The 6,722-nt window shown below is 49.1% G+C and overlaps 1 pseudogene; it reads right to left on the bottom strand.

Moving 5' to 3' along the window:
* Positions 1-3,343: 3,343 nt before the first annotated feature.
* Positions 3,344-4,999, bottom strand: LOC140898711 (peflin-like; annotated as a pseudogene).
* Between the last annotated feature and the right edge of the window lie 1,723 nt (positions 5,000-6,722).

Genomic DNA, 6,722 nt, shown 5'->3' on the forward strand with positions numbered 1-6,722 from the left:
TGGGGGACATGTAGCCAGTCCATTTTTTGAGGAGCTGGGCAGTATTTTACATAACTACATGACCACCTATCCCAGGCAGCTTGTGGGGCCTCCCCCGAGGATGGGCAGCAAGACTCATGGGAGGATGAACACCAGGAGGCCAAAAGAGCTCCCTGGGAAGCCAGGATCTCTTCTGACTCTGGACCCTGACACCAGCTAGGTAGTAAGCAAGCCTGTTTCTTGCCCTGCAGCAAGCCAGAATGGGTCTGAGGAGGATGGTCTTATGGAGGGAACTGCAACATGTAAGTCTCTAGAATTTTTTAAAATTTAATATTAGTGTTTTAATGATGCTATGCTGCTGTGGTAGCTTCTGTTTCAGCTGCCCCATGGCCACAGCCACTGTAGGAGGATGTGATCTAGAAACCTTTCAGAGTCCGAGGTCCCGACCTTCCTCCCACCCTTAGCCTATGCTGTCTATTCGGTGCCCCATCCACCTTTTCAAAATGGCATCTACTCTAACCAAGCAATGTGTCCATCTCATGCCAAAGCCCTGACTACCAACCGTTCTCAGGCCCACACCATGAAAGGCACAAGGCAATGTACCTATTTTCCTTTCCTCTCCCCCCCCCCTTCCCCCCCCCGGTCGGTGGCAGGTTCCCCCCCCCACTCCCCCCAGTCCGTGGCTTGTTCAAATAAGGAAAGCATTCTTGTGTGAAGTGCAAAAGTTTGTTTACAGGAAAAGAAGTTTGGTGTTCTCCCTTAACAGGCAGTAGACGTGGACACTGAATGTCCGTAAAGCTATGAAGAGTACAACTTCCACTGGGGAATAAATGCCCTGTAGCACACGCACTTAGACTGGTCAGAGTGTGTGCTTCACATAATCCTTGCAAAATTCTGTCCATTTTTCTATACATTTTGAGTGTATTCGCTGGGGAGATAAGGTTAAAATCTAAGGCAAGAAAAATGGCTGTTTTTGTTTGGTGAGCATGAGGTCTGGCTGCATGGCCATCTCCCCCTGGGATGGCTCTTGACTCCCGCTCCTGCAGCATTTCTGGAGTGACCCTTTTGGTGACTAAGTTTTGGAGTGTGTCTCGCTTTTTGAATAAGATCATTCTCTGCCTGGTAGTCACCCACCTCAGTGTAATGTCATTCAGAATCAGGGCAGCCTTTAGGGGATGTAGAAGGGATTACTCTGTCTTGCCCCCCGATTTATCCCTGTAAGCCCTCTGACACTACAATCCCCTCCAAGGTACAGCAAAACTGCAAAGCCAGACCAGGATCCTAATTCCACTCCCCAGAATGAGAACATATTTCATGCACACCCCATCCCTCCAAGGCACAACTGCAAAAGCCAACAATGCATGCACCATTTAACCATCTCCTAGGTTCCCCCTAGACTGAGAAGTATCTCAGGGAAGTAGAGCCAGAAATGCATCTTAAAGAAATTCCTGTCCCAGCCTCGCTCTAATCTGAACACTTTTCAGTGTTTTAATGTCCCCCTCAGCTACAGAACATGCACTGGCTTAGACCTTCCTCAACAGCTGAGTGGCTAGGAAAACTAAGGGGGAGAAAATTGGCAAGCTCCTGATGAATTAATTGTTCACGAACATCATTAGTCCCAAACCACCCCCGCCAAAAATGCAGAGAGGTGGAGGCAATGGTTGAGGACAGTGGGGATCTGAGAGTTTGGCCATGACCATGCTTTCCCTGACAACAGCCACAGAGAGTGTGGAACAGGGGAAATGCAGAGCCAACTCCTGGAGGCAATGCAAAGTCTAGTGCCACATTGCAGTGTGTGTTACTGATGAGGGCAGTGGGCAGTGCAGTGCTGCAAACCAGCACCCAGCCGTGTACTGAAGCCCCTGGACAGTACAGGCTACTCAGAACAACCAGGGCCAGGTTAATCTTTTGTGGGCCCTGGACTGTAGCCCCACCACCTGCTCCGTCTGCACACCACACTGAGGCCCTGCCCCCTCTGCCTCTTCCCCAAGGCTCCACTTGCAAGAGGGGGAGGGGGCAGAGGGGAGCGGGCTGGGCCTCGGCGGGGCAGGGCGGGCGGGGCCAAATGGGAGCAGGGCCTTGGGGCGGAGCGCAGGCAGAGCAGGATCCTGGGGCCACGGTCCGGGTGCCAGGGCATCATTTGTGCCATTGTAAACCTGTACTGGGAACAGCAGCAGATGCTCCCCACCCTACCCCTTGCAACAGTGCTCTCAGGGTCCTGAGGACAGTAGTGCCTGTGTCCCTAGCCCTTTTGAGCCCTCTATCACCCATAGTAACTTCAAGCCTTGGCACTCAACACTAGAAGTCCCACGAACTAGAAGAATCGGAGATGTAGGGCTGGAAGGGACCTTGAGAGGTCATCTAGTCCAGCCCCCTACATTGAGGCAGGGCCAAGTAAACCTAGACCAGCCCTGGCAGGTGTTTGTCCAGCCTGGTCTTAAAAATCTCCAGTGGTGGGGATTCCATAACTTCCCTTGGAAGCCTGTTCCTGTGTTTAACTATTCTCCTAGATAATATTTAGAAGATGAAACTAACCAAATCTCCCTTGCTGCAGATTAAGCCTGTTACTACTTGTCCTACTTTCAGTGAACATGGAGAACAACTGATCACGTTACACTTCATAACAGCCCTTAACATATTTGAGGAGTATCAGGTCCCTTCTCATCTTCTTTTCTCAAGACTAAACATGTTCAGTTTTTTAACGTTTTCCTCATTTTTAACAGGTTTCCTCATCATGTAGAAAACCTGACCGTTGTTGCTTTTCTCTGGACTCTCTCCAATTTGTCCACATCTTTCCTAAAGCGAGGCACCCAAACTGGACACAATACAGCAGCTGAGGCCTCACCAGTCCTGAGTAGAGCAGGACAATTGCCTCCTCCATCTTACATACAACGCTCTGTTAATGCACCCATAATGTTCACCATTTTTGCTACTTCAGGTTGTTGACTCATACTCAATTTGTGATCCACTATAACCTCCCAATCCTCTTCAGCAGTACTGCTGCTTTGCCGGTTATTCCCCGTTTGATTTTTTCCTTCCTAAGTGTAGTAGTTTGCACTTGTCCTTACTAACTTTCATCTTCATTTCAGAACAATTCTCCGATTTGTTTTGCATTCTAATCCTGTCCTTCAAAGCACTTGCAACCCCTCCCATCTTGGTGTCATCCTCTGATTCTATAAGCAAATTCTCTGCTCCATTATTCATGTTGGTTACAAAGCTGGGAGAGGAAATGGAATGGGTTTATCCCTCCTGTTGGAGGACATACATATCCAGGCGAGAGGGGCTGATTGATCACTCCTGGTGACTCATTTCCAGCCTATCAACATTCCCTCGCTACCCTCAGGCAAAGAAACATCCCAACGTGTCACAATATGCGAGTCACGGCCAGAGTGAGGAAGTCTTCATAGCTGAGCCGCACGCTGTCTACCCTGCCAGTATTCTTCTGGAAAGCTTTGGTCGTGCTCTGGAGGTGGGTGCAGAGCTGAATGAAGCTATCCAGCTGGATGGTGGAGTTGGAAGCTGTCATGGTTCCTCCCCCACTCTGAACTCTAGGGTACAGATGTGGGGACCTGCATGAAAACCTCCTAAGCTTACTTTTACCAGCTTCGGTTAAAACTTCCCCAAGGTACAAATTAATTTTATCCTTTGTCCTTGGAATATCCACTGCCACCACCAAACTCTAACTGGGTTTACTGGGAAACGTAGATTGGACATGTCTTTCCCCCCCAAATCCTCCCAACCCTTGCACCCCACTTCCTGGGGAAGGTTTGGTAAAAATCCTCACCAATTTGCATAGGTAACCACAGACCCAAACCCTTGGATCTGAGAACAATGAAAAAGCATTCAGTTTTCTTACAAGAAGACTTTTAATAGATATAGGAGTAAATAGAAGTAAAGAAATCCCCTCTGTAAAATCAGGATGGTAGATACCTTACAGGGTAATTAGATTCAAAACATAGAGAATCCCTCTAGGCAAAACCTTAAGTTACAAAAAAGACACACACAAAGGAATATTCATCCTATTCAGCACAACTCTTTTCTCAGCCATTTAAAGAAATCCTAATCTAACACATACCTAGCTAGATTACTTACTAAAAGTTCTAAGACTCCATTCCTGTTCTATCCCTGGCAAAAGCAGCATACCAACAGACACAGACCCTTTGTTTCTCTCCCTCCTGCCAGCTTTTGAAAGTATCTTGTCTCCTCATTGGTCATTTTGGTCAGGTGCCAGCGAGGTTACCTTTAGCTTCTTAACCCTTTACAGGTGAGAGGATTTTTCCTCTGGCCAGGAGGGATTTTAAAAGGGCTTACCCTTCCCTTTATATTTATGACAGAAGCCCTCTGAGAGTAATGGGACAGCAGCAACAGGGTGAACTGGGGGCTCAAGTTATATCTATCTGCTGCAGCTCACTGAGGTTGGTGGAACCTGACCTTCTCCATCATACTGCTGAAAGAGGTTCTTCCACTGTTGGATGAAGCGCCACAAGGTTGAGAACACAAAGATATCGATCCGTCCTGACTTTGTTTTATCGAACATGTTAATCATCATAAGGCAGATCTCATTAAATGCAGGCCAGTTGGAGTTGACCAGGGCCTGCTTGAGTTCTTTGATGGAGATGTAGCCACTGCGGTCAGCATCCATTGTCTGGTACCAAGAAAAGGCCACCGGGTCCACGCCGGGTGGCATGTTACCAGCAGGAACTCCGGGGGCTCCATAGGGTCCTGGCTGAAGGGCACCATAGGGATTGGTAGATAGTTGCCCATAAGACCCTCCTGGGGCTGGGCCTCCTGCGTAAGGTCCCCCAGGAGCTCCAGATGGTGCTCCCCCTGAGGTGGGATGCCCACAAGCTCCTCCACCAGATGGTGGTCCAGAGGGGCCTCTAGGTGCTGAGCTGCCATAGGGACCACCAGGAGGCAACCCACCTCCATACTGGCCTCTGGAATAGTAACCACCCTGCGGGGCACCTGGGGCTGGCCCTGCTGATCCAGGGTAACCCTGCCTGTATGGATAGCTGGCCATGGCGCTCTCTGACTGGGGAGCTCACCGCCTCTGCCCCGCCCACGCTGTGAGCACAGCTTCCCTCCCCGCCCTCCGGCAACCAATCAGCGAAGCCGGTCTCTAAGTCATTAATGAAAATATTGAGTAGTGCCAGAACCAGGACTGGCCCCTGCAGAATTCCAGGGGCAGAAGAGAGATCTATACTGACCTGTGACTTTAAGCCCTGACACTCCTTGTCATGCCCTGTACTGCCCTGTTGCACTTTGCTGTTTTCATGAAAGGCTTCTTTGCGGATAAATAACGTTTTTTTAAAATGTGTTTTATTAAAAGTTGTTGCATTTTCTCTTCAGCTGAAGGTTCGTTTGTTACATAATAGTTTGTTGAATAATAAAAACCTTAAGTTTCTGTTGGGAGGAGGCAACTGTTCATTTTGCACAGAAAATAATTAAGTTTGCACTAATGAGGGCAGAGTGGTGCACTCTTCAAAATAGAGTCCTTTGTAATACTAGACAAAACCACGCCTGGTTTTGTCTCAGTACTGGACAGGAGACAAATCTTAGGAAAATAACCGGACTGGCTTAAACCTGGAAAATTAGCCGGCCTACTTGCTGCTGGAGGAGCTGCTGCTGCTACACCCGCTGGATGGTGTGGCGGGTGAAGTCGCAAGCCAAATTTTATCCAAATTTGGGGCTGAAATACACCCAAGCGGCTTCTGTGTCTTTGAAGTTGTCAGCATAGCAGCAGGGAGCACTGTGGGATCCATGCTGGCCAACAACAGTTCAGAAATGGCGCTAACGCACCCAGCCAGGGAGTATGAGATGGAGACAAATGAATCATGGGATTTTTCTTTTAAAAGAAATTGGAACTAGCCTGGCTTCTGCTAAGCGTCCCGCAATGCACTGCAAGGAAATCCCAGAATGTATGCTGCTCAGCAACAAAGCAAAGGTGCATGGGGTGCCCTCCAAGGATGCCTCACTTTCAGTTCTCCGCACACTGCTGCCATACGTACCCTATGTGCATTGACGGAGGGCGCACTGTCCCGTGTGTACCCTATTGCTGAAGCTTGCATTCTGTGCATTACCTGATGCACCGCAAAAAGCTATGGATTAACCCCCTACTCCACCCCCATATAGCCTTAGGGTTTGTCTATAATGCTGCCGTCCATCTTGTCCTGGAGACTGTTCAAAGACGGGGCAGGATTAAGGCAATCTGGGGCCTAGGCAGATGACATAAGGCTCTCTAAACCTACTCCTGTGACTGAAGCCTGCATGTCACTGTGTCCCTGCCACTCCAAGGCAGAGGGCAACATCAGGGGTTTTTTCTGCTTCCCAGAGAGGCAGGGATAGCAGCCAGGGTCCCCATCCAGTACTTACCCTAGCCACAAAGGTTTGCTTGGAGGGGCTTGAATGTGCTGCATATCTGCTGCGATGATGTTGGCAGGGAACCCCATGTGCAGTGGGCCTTGGAGTTAACACTCTATTGAGATGCATGAGTCAATTTGTGCACCTCTCAGAACTATTGTTTCAGGCTCTTTGCATCGTCAGGCAGATGGCCTGAGTGTAACCGATGCAGTGACATGTTTCCAAGCTTTGGCGGTGACTCTTCAGTGACCCATGAGAATCTAGCTGACTGTTTCTCTCCAGACGCTCGGAGAGATGTACAGAGTAGCTTCCCTTCCTAGAGAGGAAGGATGGTCTGGTATTTAAGGGGTGAGCTTGGGACCAGGGTTAATATCTCAGCTTTG

Source organism: Lepidochelys kempii, chromosome 1 (genome assembly GCF_965140285.1).
Source record: "Lepidochelys kempii isolate rLepKem1 chromosome 1, rLepKem1.hap1, whole genome shotgun sequence".
Classification (NCBI taxonomy): Eukaryota; Metazoa; Chordata; order Testudines; family Cheloniidae; genus Lepidochelys; species Lepidochelys kempii.